Source organism: Cryptomeria japonica, chromosome 3, assembly GCF_030272615.1.
Source record: "Cryptomeria japonica chromosome 3, Sugi_1.0, whole genome shotgun sequence".
NCBI classification, from domain to species: Eukaryota; Viridiplantae; Streptophyta; class Pinopsida; order Cupressales; family Cupressaceae; genus Cryptomeria; species Cryptomeria japonica.
Genome location: NC_081407.1, coordinates 716906835 through 716927231, shown reverse-complemented (window position 1 = coordinate 716927231; position 20397 = coordinate 716906835).

Sequence of the window (20397 nt, the reverse complement as noted above, 5' to 3'; positions counted from 1 at the left end):
CCCGAATTTGTAGCTCGCTATTTTCTCATACTTTGCCTTCATTTCCAGCACTTAGTCTTAATTCAACTGGTCAACTTACAAAAGAAGGTTAATTACATTGTAAACACAACCGATCTACATAGTATTCAGTCCTTGCACTATTTAGGATTGGATCTAGTGGATTCATCCCCCTTTTTTGAATGTAAAGTCTCCCTCAAGCGAAAATTAAGCTTAGTGAATCCTCCTTTCCTCATGGTGGATTTGCTAAGCTCCCAATTTTCCACTTTACAAAGTTTTATCATTGCATTTTGAAAATTAGGACAAACATTAGAATGATGATTATGAGTTTGATGAAAAGAACAAAAAGGATTTTTTGAAGAAGAAGCATTTTTATGGGAACAAATGGTTTGTTGTCTTACAAGATGGTCTTTGAAATCTTGAATCCTAAGGAGGTCATCCATAGGAGATTTATTGTAATTTCCTAAGCTTCTATGGTAATATGTGTAGGAGGGTTTATAGGGAATCTAATTCCTGGTTCAAATTTTCCACGCCCATGTCCTCTAAAACCTTGTTTTGATATTACATGTTAAAGTCACTCTTATAAGACTCTTTTAATTTATAGGGAAAAGGGACATTATAATAAATTTATTTGAATTCTGTAGTATAAGGATTTTTAGAAGGAATGAAAGGATTAGTAGATGAAGAAGAAATATCTTGTGAAGGAAGACTTTCCTTTCTTTCACCATGCATATCCTCTTTGGTAGATTGGGAAGGAAGATCCTTATCATCTAAGACCTAATCTTTACTTAATGTTATGTGGGGAGAGAGATCATGAATAAAATGCATAACATCATCTTCTCTACAAATATTTTGATATTTAAGATAGGCTCTAGGAGAATAAGGAGGATCTAGAGAGATGGAAACACCATTATTTTGATTTTGTCCCGCTTATGCTAGGGTACGTGTATGAGAAGAAGATGGGGCCTCGTTGCTCTTCAATGCTTCCTCTCCATTAGAGAGATCATTGATAGGAGTATTAGCTCTTTCTTCATTCACATTAGATACGCTAAGAGAGGTGCACGTATTAGATTTTTCACTAACATCTCTAGTATTGGGATCTACAAAATCTTTGAGGTGATTTATATATGAAATGCACTTTCCTAAAATCATCACCATAGAACAACATACACTATAAATGAAAGATTTTGAGATCAAATTGATTGAAAGGAAAGAATTTTGAAACTAAAAAAACACAATATGCCAAAGTGCTATGAATGAAAAGAAGCATTGTGAAATGAAAGAAGCCATTATCAAACACATGATTTTGGTAAATATAAGCGAAAAGAAAGGTACTCATATGTGAAATAGAAAATAAATCAGATTTATTAAGTGCCATAATTGGTGTTGAAAATGTGAAAAATGAAATAATCCACAAATCAAATTAATCAAAATAAATTAGGGTTTGTATAATTTAAACCTCTAAATTTATATAATCTGATTAAAATGAGATCTATGAATTTGAATGTCAATATTGAAATGTTTCTAAATCAGATCTAAAATAATTAATCCAAATTAGGCAAACCACAAGCTCAATTTTAGAATTAAAAAATAGGGTTTTTGTGAAATTAACCTCTAAGTTTTTAAAATTCACGAGGAAATCAAACTTGTAAATGAAAATTTGAATTTTAAATTAAATAAAAACTCAGATTTGAGAACATAAATCAGAATTAAGGTGTAAGGAGTCGAGTTCACTAAAGTGTAATGGGTGGAAAATTAGGGTTTCTACCATGAGAGAGATGAAAACCACTAATATACCATTACATTCAAAAGAGGGGTGAATCCAATAGATTTAGTCACAAATCAGTAATGATAAGGACTAAAATACTAATTGGATTCAAGGGGATGAGTTGATTTTCCCTCTTTTGTGAGTTGAAATATTGAAATTAGGGGAAAGTTTTGAAAATGAAGGTAAAAATGCGGAAACAGTGAGCTACGATTGTCAAATTGAGGCACACACTTGGATCTGAGCAGTACATGCAAATTTGGATTTGATCCCTGAAAAAGATTCCAAAAATGTTGGGGCTAGAGTACCCATCACTCTGGTCCTTCTAACTTTTTGCACGCCAAAGAGGGTTGATTCGTCTCTACAAATAATGCCTATTATGAAGATCACAACTCCGTATCTATTTCCTACACACAAAAAGAAAGGGAAATAGGTTGGGAATAAGGGATTGACTAAGTCAAACCTCGGTTAAGGAATTAACCTTGATTGAAATATTGAAAATACTGAAATAAATAATGGAAGGATATGCCTCAAATCTGCAATAACTGATAATGATCCTTTGCTTCTTGAATGTACTCACATATGTTGTATGAAATGGCATGAACATGAAAAAACCCACATCACACACACATGTTTGCAAATGAAAGATGTAATAATGCTCCATAATTGATGAATGAAGAATGCAGCCTTGAAGACCTCTAGAGATGATTGATGAATGCTCCAATGTTTGAATGCTTGATGATGATAATTTCGCCCTTCTCTTATGATTTATGTATTATGCAAATGAGAGGGGAAAACCTCCTTCTATGCTTGCCCATCAAAAAATGCATTAATTTTACAACATAGGCCAACACGAGGAGGGATTTCCCACTCATTTTTAAAGATGCTAGAGGGGATCAAAGAAGGGCCCAATTAAGGGGGACCAAAGTGTGGCGCTCTGGTCCCAATGAGGGCCAAAGCACTACGCTCTAGTCCTACCCTATTTTGGGGCTAGGACAAGGGTTTATGCAGTGGATGAAGTGAAGAAAAGACTAAATTTGCATGGTGAAGGCATAATTAGGCCTTAATTAGGCATTGGGGGATGCACACTAAGGTGAGGGCCCAAAATATGGACTAAATTGTAAGGGAGTACAATTTAGGACATAACATATGTAATTTATTTTAATTAGTTAAAATACTCTATTATTTATTTAAGTTAAATTCAATTATCCTTTATTCCCAAAATTAACAAGTTATATAAACAATTAAGTTATATTAAAGAAATGCTAATGAGTAAAAAAAAAAGTAAAAAGAAAAATAAAAAGAAAAAAGTTAAAAAAAATTCACTCTATTCTTCAATATATTTAACCTTTCTTATCATATTTTCAACCTATTCCAAATAGCCTTCAAAGATTTGGTGGTCATGAATTTGATCGTTTTCTATTTTAAATAGCCTGCAAAGCTAGGCCAAGACATTGTATACTACAAACCTACATTATATTATCATTATTTATGCGTATTTGTTGTTCAAAGAAATACTCTCTCATCAAGTTTCTAATTTCCCCTTCTTCATGTCTGCATCATTTGATAGGTCAAATTCAAATGGTAATATTGTCACAGTTGTGTATTTGATTTATGATAATATCTTATGTGTCCATCTCATAAGCTTTGTTATCTAGGAAATCATTTGTGTGGTTCCCTTCTCAAAAATAATGAAATATAATTGTATTACCCATCTCTTGAAGAAGAAATAATATGTATTTCATAGTATTTTTTATTTTCAAATTTAATACATTTTTTCTTTGAATGGAAAAATCCCCTTCTATGGCTATTTTTTTTGGTTGTATAGTTCAAGCCCAACCAATAGAGCTCTGAATTTTGCTTCGTTATTGGTATTTATTGGTAGTTTTTTTTTTTTTTTTCAATGTTTCAAATTACTTCAATCTTTTCATCTCTAATTACAACACCATTACCAAATACATCAATATTTGTTTTTGAGGTACCATTGAAAAAAAATTGGTTTTAATTTTTTCTCTATGATTTATTTTTGTAGTGAAGGTTTCATAGTTCTATGGGATGTGGAGGGAACCCATTTTTTCATGATTTTCTCATCATAGTTGGTGAAAGGTCTCAAGGAAAGGACAACCATGTTGCTATTGCAACTTTGCATATGCCTTTTTCAATTTTCTTGACGACTACCTCAATGTTGTCCTCTTTCCCATTGAAGATACTATTGTTTATTTCCTTCCAAATATCTCACATCAACATTAATGGGAAAGAGATCCAAACTCTTTGCCAAATAGAGAAATGAATCCTTGGCTAGCTCATAAAGAGCTCAAGAATATCCTTGCACAACACACCACTTTGATTAACCATTCCTAACAATCAATAGAAAACAAACGCTTGAGTAATAAGTGATTAATTTTTTCTTCTTTAGATTTACACATCACACAATATGATGGACCAAAAATATAAATGTTTAAATAATCCTCAATAAGAATTCTCTTGTGTTTTGTAGTTAAGGCAAAGGTTCCCACATTTGGAAAAACTCATTTACACCAACATAGCTCTATAAACCATTTTGAACTTACCTCCCAACATTAATTGAATTATATATCCTATGTTAATAGCATACAATCCCGAATTAGAACTAGAAGATATTACCTTGTTTTCTTTTTTTATTCAAAAATATTTTCCTTTTTCCTAACTCTTCATTTAATATTTGTTTGACATTCATAGTAAATTGTAGGTCATTTATTTTCATCTAGTTACAATATGCATTACTATTTGTACTGTTAGACAGTTTAGATAACTGCAAGACAACTGAGAGGGGAGGGGGTGAATCAATTGTCATGGATTACAGGAACATTCAGTAATTAAAACTTTAATACTGGAACCCAAAACAATAATACCGGAATAGCAGTTAATCAATTAAGCATAAACAATAATTACAGAATAAAAGCCATCCACACAACACCAAGATTTGTACGTGGAAAACCCGGTAAAGGGAAAAACTGTGGTGGGAAGCCTACCCACAGTTAGATAATACTTTTGCAATAAGTATGTGAATTACAATGAAGGGGCCTCCACTTGCAGGAAGGCCAATAACCTAGAGCACACTGCTCATCACAAAAGGATCCTCACTGACTACATATAAATCCATACTACAATCCGGAGAAGTGTTGAACTGCAAAAGATTGCATCTCCTATGCCTGAGTACAGTTTCGGTTAAGCTCAATACCGGAGGACTAAATCCTCTTACATAAACCCAATTATACCTCCAATGATCGACCAACTCCTCTACCTCAATGATATTACATTTAATCACACATTACATTCCTTGACCATGACCTCTTACATTAACCATGATGATCTACAATGAGATCTTACATCTATTTATACAAACCCTCGACCATAAACAATCAAGTCGGCCACTAGACAATAAACCGATTACATAATTACAAACCATGTCGGCCTTAGACCAAACAAGTAATATCAACATATAAGACATCCCAAAAATACATCAATAGGTCCTATCCACATGTTACATTAAAGCCGGTCCACAACCTAGATCAACTGGGACCAAGTGTAGGTCCACACGCTTCAGCAATGATCTCCATTCTCCAAGTCTCGAACATGATCACCAATAGCATCCTAAAACTCCATCAGAAGCTACACCAACACCACTTATGCAATTCACCAAAGGTCTCCATCAAAATCTCTGATGATGAAACCCTCGTCGGAACTAGAAACCAATCTTCTAAGCAAGCAGGATAGCATCCGATCACAAGACCAAAACCAACTAACCAAATATGAGTATAAGTATCATGAACAAGATAATTCCAACGTCAAACTATACTATAGCCTATCGGATCATACTGGATCCAAGTTAACTAGAAACCACTTAACCTACTGGGACAAGAAGGATGTTGGTAAAGCATCCAAATAGCTAGTGTTGACATCAATGACAAAACATCAATGCAACACATAATCAATTCCACCAAATGGCCAACAATCTCCCCCTTTGGCATTGATGGCAACACTAGATGTGAAAAACATCTAAATACCAAGAAATGCCAAACAAGTCTCCCCCTGTGGAAAACAACCAACAATCACCCGCATATGGCTCTGAATATCTCTCCCCCTGTGATTGTTCTTTTTCTTTCTTTATCTTTTTTTTTCACATCAATATCTCTCCCCCTTTGACATCAATGCAAGAGACCTGACAGGAATATCAAAGAAAAAACATAAGCCTCTGAATCTCAAAGCTGACTACTCCCCTTGAGCAGTAGCATCCCACATCAGTGCTAGAATAAATAGTATCTCAGATAGGGCATGTCGGACTGATGCCAAACAACATCAATCAAGTCTCTACCAGAGGGGTAGAAACTCCCAATCTATCTCTCAGGTACTCAAATGATTATTTGGATAAAGGTTTAGTGAAAATATCTATAATTTTCTCTTTAGTGTTCACATAAACCAGTCTAACTTCATTTTATTCCACCTTCTCCTTCAAAATGTTATACTTGATAGATAAGTGCTTTGTCTTAGAATGAAATACCAGATTCTTTGATATATCAATAGCAGCAGAGTTATCATAGTGAATAACTACCAGTGCATCACAATCCACCTTTATATCCTTCAACATTTACTTCATCCATAAAACTTGTGTACGGTTAGTAGCAGCAGCAACATACTCAGCTTCAATAATAGATAGAGAAGTACATGATTGTTTCTTGTTGATCCATGAAACCAACTTCTTTCCAAGAAAGAAAGCTCCACCAAAAAGTACTTTTCTGGTCATCAACATCTCCAGCCCAATCAACATTTGTATATGCACATAAGGTAAAGTTATCATCCTTAGGGTACCACAAGCCATATTTTGATGTACCCTGCAAGTATATAAAAATCCTTTACACCGCCATCTCATGATTTTCTCTAGGGTCACTCTGAAATATTGAAACAATACAAATAGCATTCATAATGTCAGGCCTAGTCTGAGTCAAATAAAGAAGGCCTCCAATCATAGATTTGTATCTTGTAGGATTTACTGGTGTAGAAACATCTTTTCTTGTCAATTTCTCACTTGTAACCATAGGAGTACTTACTGGTTTAGAATCTCCCATTCCAAATTTCTTCAATAACTCCTTAGCATATTTAGTTTGACAGATGAAAATGCCTTTGTCAGTCTGAGTAATCTGCAAACCTAAGAAAAATTTCATCTCACCAATCATAGACATCTCAAATTATTTCTCCATATTCTTAGAAAATTCTATGCATAATTTATCTTCACCTCCAAAAATAATGCCATCAACAAATACTTCAACAATCAGTATATCATCATCAATCATTTTATAATATAAATTACTATCAGCACTGCCTTTAGTAAAACCAAGCTTCAAAAGATATTTATCCAACCTTGCATACCAAGCTCTAGGTGCTTGTTTCAATCCATATAAAGCTTTCGTCAACCTGCAAACCATATATGTATCATCTGATAGTGAAAAACCATTAGTATGCTCAATATAAACTTCCTCATCAAGATCCCCATTCAAAAATGCACATTTAACATCCATTTGATAAACCTTGTAGTTTTTATAAGCAGCATAGGCAAGAAATAATCTTACAACTTCAATCCCAGCTATAGGTGCAAAAGTCTCTCTATAATCAATTCCTTCCTTCTAAGAATATCCTTTACAAACCAATCTAGCCTTTTTCCTTATAACTTGACCATACTCATTCAATTTATTCCTAAATACCCATTTAGGTCCAATGACATTTTTTTTTAGGCCGGGGAACCAAAGTCCATGTGTTATTTTTCTCAATCTGATCTAATTCTTCTTCCATAGCTTTTAACCAATGTTCATATTTACATGCTTCAATTAATGATACCGGTTCAACTTGTAAAATTAAATAGACCTTATTAGTTGCCAATCTTCTTCTTGTCATCAATCTATTGATCTCATCCCCAGTGATTTGATCTTTAGAATAATTCAATCTCACATACCTAGGAGTCTTCTGACATTATGTTCCTCTTCCTTGTTTTAGTTATTGTAAAATTCTCTAATGTTGTTGGACTAACTAGTTCAACTCTCTATTCTGGTAAAGGTGCTACCGATACATATATAATCATTTCCACTATCGGTTCCTTCTCATAAACTCCGATTTGACTTATGTTCAACTCATCTACTTTGACATTAGCACTTTCCACAATTCTCTGTAATATCTTGTTATAACATCTATATGCTTTGCTTTCATTAGAATAACCAAGAAATATGTCTTCATTACATCTAGGATCAAATTTCCCAATAGTATCATCTCTCCAGATACAACATTTACTACCAAAAATTCTAAAATACTTAACTATAGGTGTATTGCCAAACCATAATTCATAAGGTGTCTTACCAGTTTCCGCTTTGATATGCACTCTATTGAATGTATAAACCGTTGTACTCACTACTTCTCTCCAGTAGATATGAGGTAGATTAGCTTCCATCATGATTTTTCTAGCAGCATCCAAGGTATTTTTGTTCTTCCTTTCCACAACTCCATTATGTTGAGGTGTCCAGTGAGCAGAAAATTGCCTTATACCATGCTTGTCACAAAAGTTATTAAACTCACCAGATGTGGATTCTCCACCATGATTTGATCTCAAACATTTAATCTTCAATCTTGTCTCAGTTTCTACTTTAGCCTTAAATATTTTAAACTTTTCAAATGCTTCAGATTTTTCTCTCAAAAAAGTAACCCACATCATTCTATAATAATCATCAATGATTAGCATGAAATATCTATCACCATGAAAACTTTTAACTCTAGAAAGGCCACACAAATCAGTATGAATAAGATCAAGAACATCGTCTGATTTATCTTGTATACTCCTAAAAGAGGTTCTGACTTGTTTACCCATTTGACATTCTTTATATACCAGATTATAGGGCTTCATAATCTTAGGTATATCCCTAGCTACCTTAGTTGAACTGATCGTCACAATGGAATCAAAATTTACATGACACATCTGTTTATGCCATAGCCAACTCTCATCAATTTGTGCAATCAAACATATCTTCTCACCGAAGTTCAAATGAAACATATTACATTTTGTCTGTGTACCGATTGTAATCTCCAAGCCAGATCTGTTAATGATTTTGCATTTTCCATCCTTGAACTATAATTGAAATCCCTTATCTACCAATTTTCCTACACTCAAGATTATGCTTCAAACCTTCAACATAATAAACATTGTTAGTATTGTTCTTACCATCCGATGATATAGTTCCTTTTCCTTTGATCATACATGCCTTGTCATCTCCAAATCTAACTAGTCCACCATCAAATTCTTGCAAAGACATAAACTTCCCTTTATCTCCAATCATATGATGTGAACAACCACTATAAATTACCCATTCATCCTTGTCTTCAATTTTAGTAGCAAGTGCCTTCTCTTCAGATACATTCTCTTCCAATGTTGAATCATCTTCCTTGATAGCTAGGAATACCCATTCCTTCCCATTGCGGGATCCACTAGCAGAGTCTTTTGTCGGTTCATCATCTGAATCGATAATGCCTTCCTCATCCGCTATGTAGCATGATTTGTGTTTTTTATACTTGTACTTATATTTGTTCTGATATCCAGGGCTAGGCTTAAATGATCTTTTAACTCTTTCTTAAAATCTTGAATTTCTTCCAGGACATCTAGATGCAAAATGACCAATCTTATTACATGAAAAACATTTAAAAGGTGCTTTTCCTTCATACTTACTTCCTACCGGTCCTTTCGGTACTCTTCTAGCAAATAGTGCTTCAAGTTGCTCAAACTCATCATCTTCTCTCTTCATATCTTCTAACTCCTTTGCATATAAAGCTTTTCAGTCTTGCTTACCGGTTGCAGATGTAGATGCATGAAAATCAGGTTCAGTCTTCACAGCTCTAGAAGGTCCAAATTCCTCAAGCTCAAAAGCAAATAGTTTCCCAACCAAAGTATTTCTATTGATAGATGTATTAGCCATTGTTCTCAATTCATTAATAGCAGTAGCCTTCATTTTGTAAGCCAATGATAGGGCTCTTAGGACTTTAGAAACAATTTCATCTTCGCTCAGAGTTCCACCACAACATTGAATCCTCATAACAATCTCATTTACCATTTCCATGAATGCAGTAATCCTTTCATCTTCTTCCATCTTTAGGTTTTCATATCTCACCCGATAACCATCAAGTTTATAAATCTTCACTGTAGGGTCACCTTCATTAAGAGTCTCCAACTTATCCCATATAGCCTTTCCAGATGATTTGTCAGTTAATCCCATCATTTGTTGATTAGAAAGTGTACACAAGAGGGCTTTTGTTGCTCTACAATCATTCTCAAGCTCCTTGTCTAGGTTTTCTGGAGGAGGATTGCCAAATCTCAGATTATAGGGTGTGACACCATTCTGTTTGATCTCCCAAATTTTCTTGCCAAGACATCTCAAATGAGTCTCCATCTGAATCTTCCATACTATGTAGTTTGTTCCATCAAGCCTCAGAATATCCCTTCGAAAGATAGCTCTAGAAGAACTAGATGAACTGGAACTGTTATTCGCCATAAGATCTTCTTCAAGTGGTTAAGCTTTCTGCAAAGAGGACCAAAGCTCTGATACCAATTGTTAAACAGTTCAGATAACCGGAAGACAACTGAGAGGTTGGGGGTGAATTAGTTGTCACGGATTATAGGAACATTCAATAATTAAAAATTTAATACCAGAATAGCAGTTAATCAATTAAGCATAAACAATAATCATAGAATAAAAGCCATCCATACAACACCAATATTTGTACAGGGAAAACCCGATAAAGGGAAAAACCACGGTGGGAAGCCTACCCACAGTAAGATAATACTTATGCAGTAAGTATGTGAATTACAATGAAGGGGCCTGCACTTGTAGGAAGGCCAACAGCCTAGAGCACACTGCTCATCACAAAAGGAGCCTCACTGACTACATATAAATCCATACTACAATCCGGAGAAGTGTTGAACTGCAAAAGATAGCATCTCCTATGCTTGAGTACAGTTTCGGTTAAGCTCAATATCGAAGGACTAAATCCTCTTACATAAACCCAATTCAATCTCCAATGATTGACCAACTCATCTGCCTAAATTATATTACATTTATTCACACATTACATTCCTTGACCATGACCTCTTACATTAACCATGATGATCTACAATGAGATCTTACATCTATTTATACAAACCCTTGACCATAAACAATCAGGTCGGCCACCAGACAATAAACCAGTTACATAACTACAAACCATGTCGGCCTTAGACCAAACAAGTAATATCAACACAAAAGACATCCCAGAAATACATCAATAGGTCCTATCCACACGTTACATTAAAACCTGTCCATAACCTAGATCAACCGGGACCAAGTGTAGGTCCACACGCTTCAGCAATGATCTCCATTCGCCAAGTCTCGAACATGATCACCAACAACATCCTGAAACTCCATCAAAAGTTGCACCAACACCACTTATGCAATTCATCAAAGGTATCCATCAAAAGCTCTATCGATGAAACCCTCACCGGAACAAGAAACCAATATTCTAAGCAAGTAGGATAGCATCTGATCACTAGACCAAAACTAACTATGAACAAGCCAATTCCATCACCGGACTATACCAAATCCTACCAGATCATACCAAATCCAAGTTAACCAGAAACCACTTAACCTACCGGGACCAGAAGGGTGACGGTAAAGCATCCAAACAACTAGTGTTGACATCAATGACAAAACATCAATGCAACACATAATCAATTCCACCAAATGACCAACATGTACATCTTAGAAGGTCTTTCACATATGTATTGTGGATGTTTGGTATTCAATTTTGATATGTTTCCAAATCAAGGATATCAACCAAAGGAGGAATCTCATTCCATGAGTCTATCTAGAATTTTTATATTTTGACCATTGCTAACCACCCATGATCAAGCTCCAACAACTTAGCATGAAATTCATACATGTGAACCATGAGGTATATTGGGGTTGGTTAATAATTGTTAGTAGGAATTTGAATCCAAGTATTTCTTTTGTAAGATTTGGCACCACCATGTAAAAGGGGTTTTATACATTTTTTATATGAGTTTAGCACCAAGAGCTCTATTTTGGTTCTCAATCATTTTGAACTATTTTCCAACCAACTAGCCAAATTATTTTCTCTTCATTGGAGCCTTCTCAAAGAAAATTTTAGTATACTTTCCATTTGATGACCAACTTTCTTGCTAACCTAAGTGTTGGATAATTGATAAATCAAAATTGCTAAAATAATTGTCTTAATCATCTATATCTTTTCAAAGATGGTTAAATATTTACCTTTCCAATGCATCACCTTCTTCCTATACTTGTTCATGGTTTTATTTCATAGGCATGTCCTCATTTCTCCTTTGAACAATGAAACTCCTAAATACTTGAAAGATCACCCTTGTTAAAATTTAGCACAAAGAAGTTTTCCTTTTGGAGGCCTTTCCTTGTGTTAAAGAAATATAAATTGGATTTATCTTTATTAATAATATGATTTGAGGCTATAGTATATTTCTCTAGAAGAACTTTATTGTGTATGATTAATCTAGACTTTCTCTCCTATATAAAATTGTGTCATCATCAAATAGCTAGTGAGTGATGGGTGGAAATCGTTGACCATTTGTGCACCACTCTATATTCCTTGATTTGAGAAGGAATTGATTGCATGACCAAGTGCTTCGGTCATGATGACAAAAAGGAAGGGGGAGACAGGGTCTCCTTGTCATAGGCCACTAGTAGGTTCAAATAATTTGCATGGGTTACCCTTAACCAAGATCGATTATTGAATAGTGGGATGCAATTTTAGATCCTCTTTATCCAAACATAATGGAATACAATCTTTTTATTTTGAGTATAAATATTTAATGGACGAGGGTGTATGCTTTACTAACATCTAACTTCAATATCATATTGATTTGATTGGATATTGAGATGGAGTATAATGTTTCTTATGCAACTATTACGTTGTTCATAATATCTCAACTAGGAGTAAAGTTGCACTATTCTTGTGATATAATGCGTGAAAATATTAATTTGAGGTAGCTTTTCATTACTTTGGATGTGACTTTATAATTGTGTTGTAGATAAATATTGAATGAAAGTCACTCAAATTGGATGGGTATATTTTCTTTGGTATCAACACAATGAATCTTGTGTTTATATCTTTAAGCATTCCTTTACAATTTTGAAAGTCATGAACTACCACCTAAATATGATCATCGATAAGATGTTATGTTCACTTGGTAGCATATGGCTTCAAATTTTTGGGAATTCAAAATTGTGAATTTTAATTGATGTTCTTATAGTAATCAAAAGTTTTTTTTTTAACATAAAAAATTATAATTTTAAGCATTCATCAAGGGTGGATTGAGGAATTTCCTAGCATTTCATTAATTAATTATTTAGAACATTTTAATGTTCAAATGATTTTGAACTCATTATTTTTTTCTTTGTAATATTTTGGAACTATGTCCAAATTATTATCCCATTATTATTACATTAAATTTAGTGTCATGCACAGATAATGATTTGAAACATGAGGAACTTAGAATTGAAGGTATTGGCACCCACTTTTGATGTTTCTCATTTTTTGTTTTTTTGTTTTGTCTCTTTAAGTGTGTATTTAGCTCCATCTTCCCATTATTGACAATTGATCTAAGAAACTTTTAAATTGGGTCCCCCATGTGGACATGATGTTTATGATTAGGAAATATTTTTACAAAAATTGTTAACATGAGTCAAAAGAATTCAAAAAAATTCTTGTAGGTTTTTATTGTCCATTCAAACCATGTCTAGTTCTCCTAAGTTTCTTCACAACGTCTTGACTGTTTGGAAGTCGTCTAGAAAGGAGATAAATGAATAAAAATAACCAATTTTTCCTTTTACAACAAACCAACGTCTAAGTGTAGTTCCCCTTTTAAAAGTTATTGGGTCCAATTCAAACACCTTTTCTCGCATTTCTAAATCTCTTCAAGTTTTTAGGAAAACTTGAGCTTTTGCAGGTTTATAATGCCCATTAGAACTTCCTCGTCCAAAATTATAGAAACTAGTTTAATAAACTTTTACCACACCCAACCAAATTTATAAATCAAAACCGAATCTTCGTGAAAGTTTAAAGCTCATTTGAACCTGATTTGTTTCATCTTAACTTTGAACTGGTTCACTTCACATCTTTCATGTCTATTCGTATAAAATTAATTTTAAATAGTTATAGAGGTTGACATTGTTGGTATTTTGGTATGGTTTTTTCATTGATGTTAACACCCACTAACACTTATACCCTCTGGCACTTTGGAGAATCAGCAACATTCACCAGCAAGCAAATGACTCATGCACAGTCACCAGTGTCTGATACACCGGTGGGATATAATGATCACCGACACTTTGAATGGAATGGAAAACACTTGGTTATGTCGAAGACATCATTGGGACACTCTGTCTTGGAGATTTGATTATTGGTATATTCGTATTTGCATATTTGTTGTTATCGGCAAATAGGTCCAGGTTATACACCGGTAGGTTTATCTTTTCCAAATCAGCATGGCACGCTATGGAGATGATTTATTATTGTTGTAAATGCATTAAGCCGACATGTTGAATCAGTTATTGCATCGGGCATTAATTTATTTATAAATTGATTTTATTGTAATATCCTTTGGAGCCAACCTACTAAAATTGGTCCTAGGTTATAATATAAACATAAGATCTTATTTGTAAGATCGGAAGTGGAATGCGAAGAAGAATTGTGAGAAGGTATATGCGAGAATAAGCAGAGCTATACACGCAGACATCATTTGAAGGTAAAGCAAGGTTTTTGTGAAAGCATACCAGAACTACACCGGTACTGAATCCAGCATATGAATATGTTATTTTGAGCAGTACATTCTTATTGGATTTAACCATCTAATTGTAGTCAGTGTGACTCCTATTTTGTGTTTGAGCAGTGAGCTCTAGGCGCTTGGCCTTTCTGCATGTGCAGACCCCATTTGTATACACTTACTATCTGCAGTAGTATCATCTGATTGTGGGTAAGGTTTCCCACCATGGTTTTTCCCCTTACAGGGTTTCCACGTACAAATATTGGTGTTAAGTGTTGTGGATGACTTTGTCTTTTTGTTTCATGCATTAATCTTTACCAGTATTGCAATTATCTGTTAAAACTATCCACCAGTATAAAAGACTGGTTTACCGGTATTAAGCATTAAGTTGGTTAAGTTGTTTTTTGGTTTGAGTTTATTAGACAACTGATTCACCCCCGGAGATCCAATGTCTACTAACTATTTTAGGAAGGACAATCCTAAACTTGATGGAACCAACTATGGCATATGGAAGATCAGAATGGAGACACATACAAATTGCATTGGAAAGGACATCTGGGAAGTTACAAAGAATGGATATACTACTCCTACTCCCGGTCAGCCCAATGCACCTACCTTGGGAAAAGATGAAGAAAATGATTGCAAAGCAAGAGAAGCACTTTTGAGCGCATTAACAGATCAGCAAATCATGAGATTATCAGATAGGTCCACTGCTAAAGCTATTTGGGATCATTTGGAAACATTGAATGAAGGAGATTCCATAGTCAAAATTGCAAAGCTTGAAAGCTTCCGGGTCAGGTATGAAAATATGAAAATGGAAGAAGATGAAAGGATTTCTGCTTTTATGGAAAGAGTTAATGAAATTGTTTTGGGTATTAAATGTTGTGGAGGAACCTTAAGTGAAGATGAAGTTGTTTCAAAAGTTTTAAGAGGATTGCCACCGGCATATAAAATGAAAGTCACTACTATAAATGAGTTAAGAACAATGTCTAATACATCAGTAACTAGAGATACATTGATTGGAAAACTTTCAGCCTTTGAAATTGAGGAATTTGGTCCTGTTGCTACTATAAAGACAAATTTAGCCTTTAAAGCATCAACATCATCTGCATCATCATTTGACAAATCTAATTGGAAAGCCTTCTATGCAAGAGAACTTGAAGAAAGCGGGAGAGAAAATGAACAACTTGAAGAACTTAAAGCACTATTTGCAAGGAAAATGCCTAAAGGTCCAATTGGAAGTAAGTATGAAGGTAAAGCACCCTTTAAATGTTTTAACTGTAATAAGATTGGTCACATGGCTTCAAGATGTCCTAATAGACATGCTAGACTAAGAGAAGAAGCTAGAAGAACATACAAGCCTAACCCTGAATATCAGAGATATAGATTTAAGAAGAATAAAGACAAATCTTGTTATCTTGCTAATGAAGGAGTAACTGATGATTCTGATGAGGATCCGGCAGACAATGGATGTTCACATTATATGACAGGAGATAAAGGTAAATTCTTGAACTTTCAAGAATATAATGGAGTTCTAGTGAGATTTGGAGATGATAAAGCTTGTCTGATCAAAGGAAAAGATAAAATATCTCTTGATGGAAATCATAATACTGACAAGATTTACTATGTTGAAGGTTTAAAGCATAATCTTTTGAGTGTTGGTCAATTAGTTGAGAAAAGATTTCAGTTACAATTCAAAAATGGAAAATGCAAAATCATGAATAGAACTGGTTTATAAATTGCAACCGGTAATCAAACTAGAGGTAATATCTTTCATTTGAATAACAGTGAAAAGACATGCTTGATTACACATATTGATGAAAGTTGGTTATGGCATAAGAGACTCTGTCATGTAAACTTTGATGGCATGGTAAAAATCAGTACTACTAAGGCAGTTAGAGATTTACCTAAAATTGTCAAACCTCACAATACAGTATGTAAGGAATGTCAATTTGGAAAACAAGTTAGAGCCACCTTCAAAAGTATTCCAAAAAAATCCAGTAATGCTCTTGACTTAATTCACACTGATTTATGTGGTCCAGCTAGAACTAAAAGTTTACAAGGTGATAGATATTTCATGTTAATCATTGATGACTATTCTAGAATGAGTTGGGTTACTTTTCTTAGAGAAAAATAATAAGCACTTTGGAAGTTCAAACTGTTCAAAGCAATGGTAAAAAATGAAACCGGTAAGAAAATCAAATGTCTAAGATCAAATCAAGGAGGAGAATTTACATCTAAAGAATTTAATGCATTCTATGAAGTGAATGGAATCAGAAGACAGCTATCAGCACCTTGGACACCACAACAAATCGGAGTTGTTGAAAGAAAAAACAGAATTGTCTTGGATGCAGCTAGAAGTATGTTATCAGAAGCAAACCTACCACATGTATATTGGAGAGAGGCAGTAAGTAAAGTGGTCTATACATTCAACAAAGTTCACATCAAAGGTGAAACCGATAAAACTCCTCATGAACTATGGTTTGATATTACTCCTACTCTTAAATATTTCAGAATATTTGGAAGTAAATGTTATATTAGAAGAGATGAGTATATTGGGAAATTTGATCCTAGAAGTGATGAAGGAATATTTCTTGGTTATTCATCTAAAAGTAAAGCATATAGATGTTTTAACAAAAGATTGCAAAAAAATTGTTGAGAGTACAAATGTGAAGATTGATGAACAATTCAGAGGAACTTCAAGGTATATAGACTTTGAACCGGCAACAATAATTCTAACAAATGAACCTACACTGAATCCACCGGTACAGAATGAAGATCCAATTACACAAGTATCATCTAAAAATTCCACAATAACCTAGGAACAACGGCAAACAAAGACACCCCGGTATGTAAGACTGAATCATTCTGAAGATCAGATAATTGGAAATAAGTATAAAGGAGTTATGACAAGAGGAAGATTGGCAAATGAAGAGGTATGTCTTATTTCTCAAATTGAACCATCATCAGTTAATGAGGCATGTGAAGATAAACATTGGACTAAAGCTATGGAAGAAGAACTAGAACAAATTGAGAAGAATAACACTTGGACATTAGTTCCCCAACCTAAAGATAAAAATGTAATTGGAACCAAATGGGTATTCAAAAACAAACTTAATGAAGATGGTAAGGTAATCAGAAATAAAGCTAGACTAGTATGTAAGGGATATTCTCAGAAAGAAGGAATTGATTATAATGAGACCTTTGCATCGGTAGCCAAAATTGAGGCAGTCAGATTATTTTTGGCTTTTGCAGCACATAAGAACTACAAAGTATATCAAATGGATATAAATGTGTATTTCTAAATGGAGATCTTGAAGAAGTTTACATTTAACAACCTGATGGATTTTCTTTGACAGATAACAAAGATATGGTTTGCAGGTTAAGGAAAGATTTGTATGGATTAAAACAAGCTCCAAGAGCTTGGTATGCAAGATTGGATAAGTATCTTTTGAAGATTGGTTTTTCTAAATGTAATGCTGACAACAACTTATATTATAAAGTGACTAATGATGACATCTTGGTTATAGAAGTTTTTGTTGATGATATAATCTTTGGAGAAGAAGATGGATTATGTAAAGAATTTTCTATTGAAATGCAGAAAGAATTTGAAATGTCTATGATTGGAGAAATAAAATTCTTTTTAGGATTGCAGATTTCACAGACTGACAAAGGTATATTCTTGAGTCAATCCAAGTACTTAAAGGAGTTACTAAAGAAATTTGGGATGGAAAACTCTAAATCAGTAAGCACACCTACAAGTGACAAACTATCACTAAGGGATGAATCTACACCTGTTAATCCAACTAGGTACAAATCTATGATAGGAGGTTTACTGTATTTGACACAAACCAGACCTGATATCATGAATGTAGTATGTATTGTTTCAAGATTTTAGAGTAATCCTAGAGAGAATCATGAATCAGCAGTAAAGAGGATTTTCTGATACTTACAAGGCACTACAAATCTTGGATTATGGTATCCTAGAGATGAAAACTTTGAATTATGTGCATACACAGATACAAATTGGGCAGGAGATGTGGATGATAGAAAAAGTACCACCGACGGAGCATTTTTTCTTGGAAACAGACTAGTTTCTTGGTTGAGTAAGAAACAAAGTTGTACATCCTTATCAATAGCAAAATCAGAATATGTTGCAGCAGCAACTAATTGTACATAAGTACTATGGCTTAAGCAAATGTTGAAAGACATAAAGGTAAAATGCAAGGAACCTATAACTATCTATTGTGATAACACTGCAACAATTGATATATCTAAGAATCCAGTACTACATTCTAAAACCAAACATGTTTCTATCAAACTGAATTTTCTAAAGGAAAATGTTGAAACAAAAGAAATAAAACTGGTTTATGTGAATACTAAAGAGCAGATTGCAGATATTTTCACTAAACCTCTGCCTAAGGAGATGTTTGAATATCTTAGAGATCAGCATGGGGTCATACCCCCACCAGTAGATACTTAGAGAGTCGGTGTTTGTCATCGACCGACAGAACTAACAGAGAAATATTTTACTCCGGCCTTGATGAGAAAGCTACTTCTCAGGGGGAGTAGTTGATATACTAAATTGGTTTGTATTTTGTATATGAACTTGGTTTTATAGTAACTTTGGCATTTGATGTCAAAGGGGGAGAGATTGGTATGGAAAAACACAAGGAAATACATATCACTCTTAGAGGGAGAGATTGTTACTTTGGGAGAAATTACTTATATTTTGGTAATTATTGGTATTTTGGTATTTGGCATTTCTGTTTTGGCACTTTGATGATTTTTCCATCTTGTGTTGCCATCAATGCCAAAGGGGGAGATTGTTGGTATTTTGGTATGGTTTTTTCATTGATGTCAACACCCACTAACACTTATCAACTCTGGCACTTTGAAGAATCAGCAACATTCACCAACAAGCAAATGACTCATGCACAGTCACCAGTGTCTGATACAATGGTGGGATATAATGATCACCGACACTTTGAATGGAATGGAAAACACTTGGTTATGTCGAAGACATCATTGGGACACTCTGTCTTGGAGATTTGATTATTGGTATATTCGTATTTGCATATTTGTTGTTATCGGCAAATAGGTCCAGGTTATACACCGGTAGGTTTATCTTTTCCAAATCAGCATGGCACGCTATGGAGATGATTTATTATTGTTGTAAATGCATTAAGCCGACATGTTGAATCGGTTATTGCATCGGGCATTAATTTATTTGTAAATTGATTTTATTGTAATATCCTTTAGAGCCGACCTACTAAAATTGGTCCTAGGTTATAATATAAATGTAAAATCTTATTTGTAAGATCAGAAGTGGAATGCGAAGAAGAATTGTGAGAAGGTATATGCAAGAATAAGTAGAGCTATACACACAGACATCATTTGAAGGTAAAACAAGGTTTTTGTGAAAGCATATCAGAAATACACCGGTACTGAATCCAGCATATGAAGATACTATTTTGAGCAGTACATTCTTATTGGATTTAACCGTCCAATTGTAGTCAGTGTGACTCCTATTTTGTGTTTGAGCAGTGAGCTCTAGGCGCTTGGACTTTCTGCATGTGCAGACCCCATTTGTATACACTTACTATCTGCAGCAGTATCATCTGATTGTGGGTAAGGTTTCTCACCGTGGTTTTTCCCCTTACAGGGTTTTCACGTACAAATATTGGTGTTAAGTGTTGTGGATGACTTTGTCTTTTTGTTTCATGCATTAATCTTTACCGGTATTGCAATTATCTGTTAAAACTATCCACCGGTA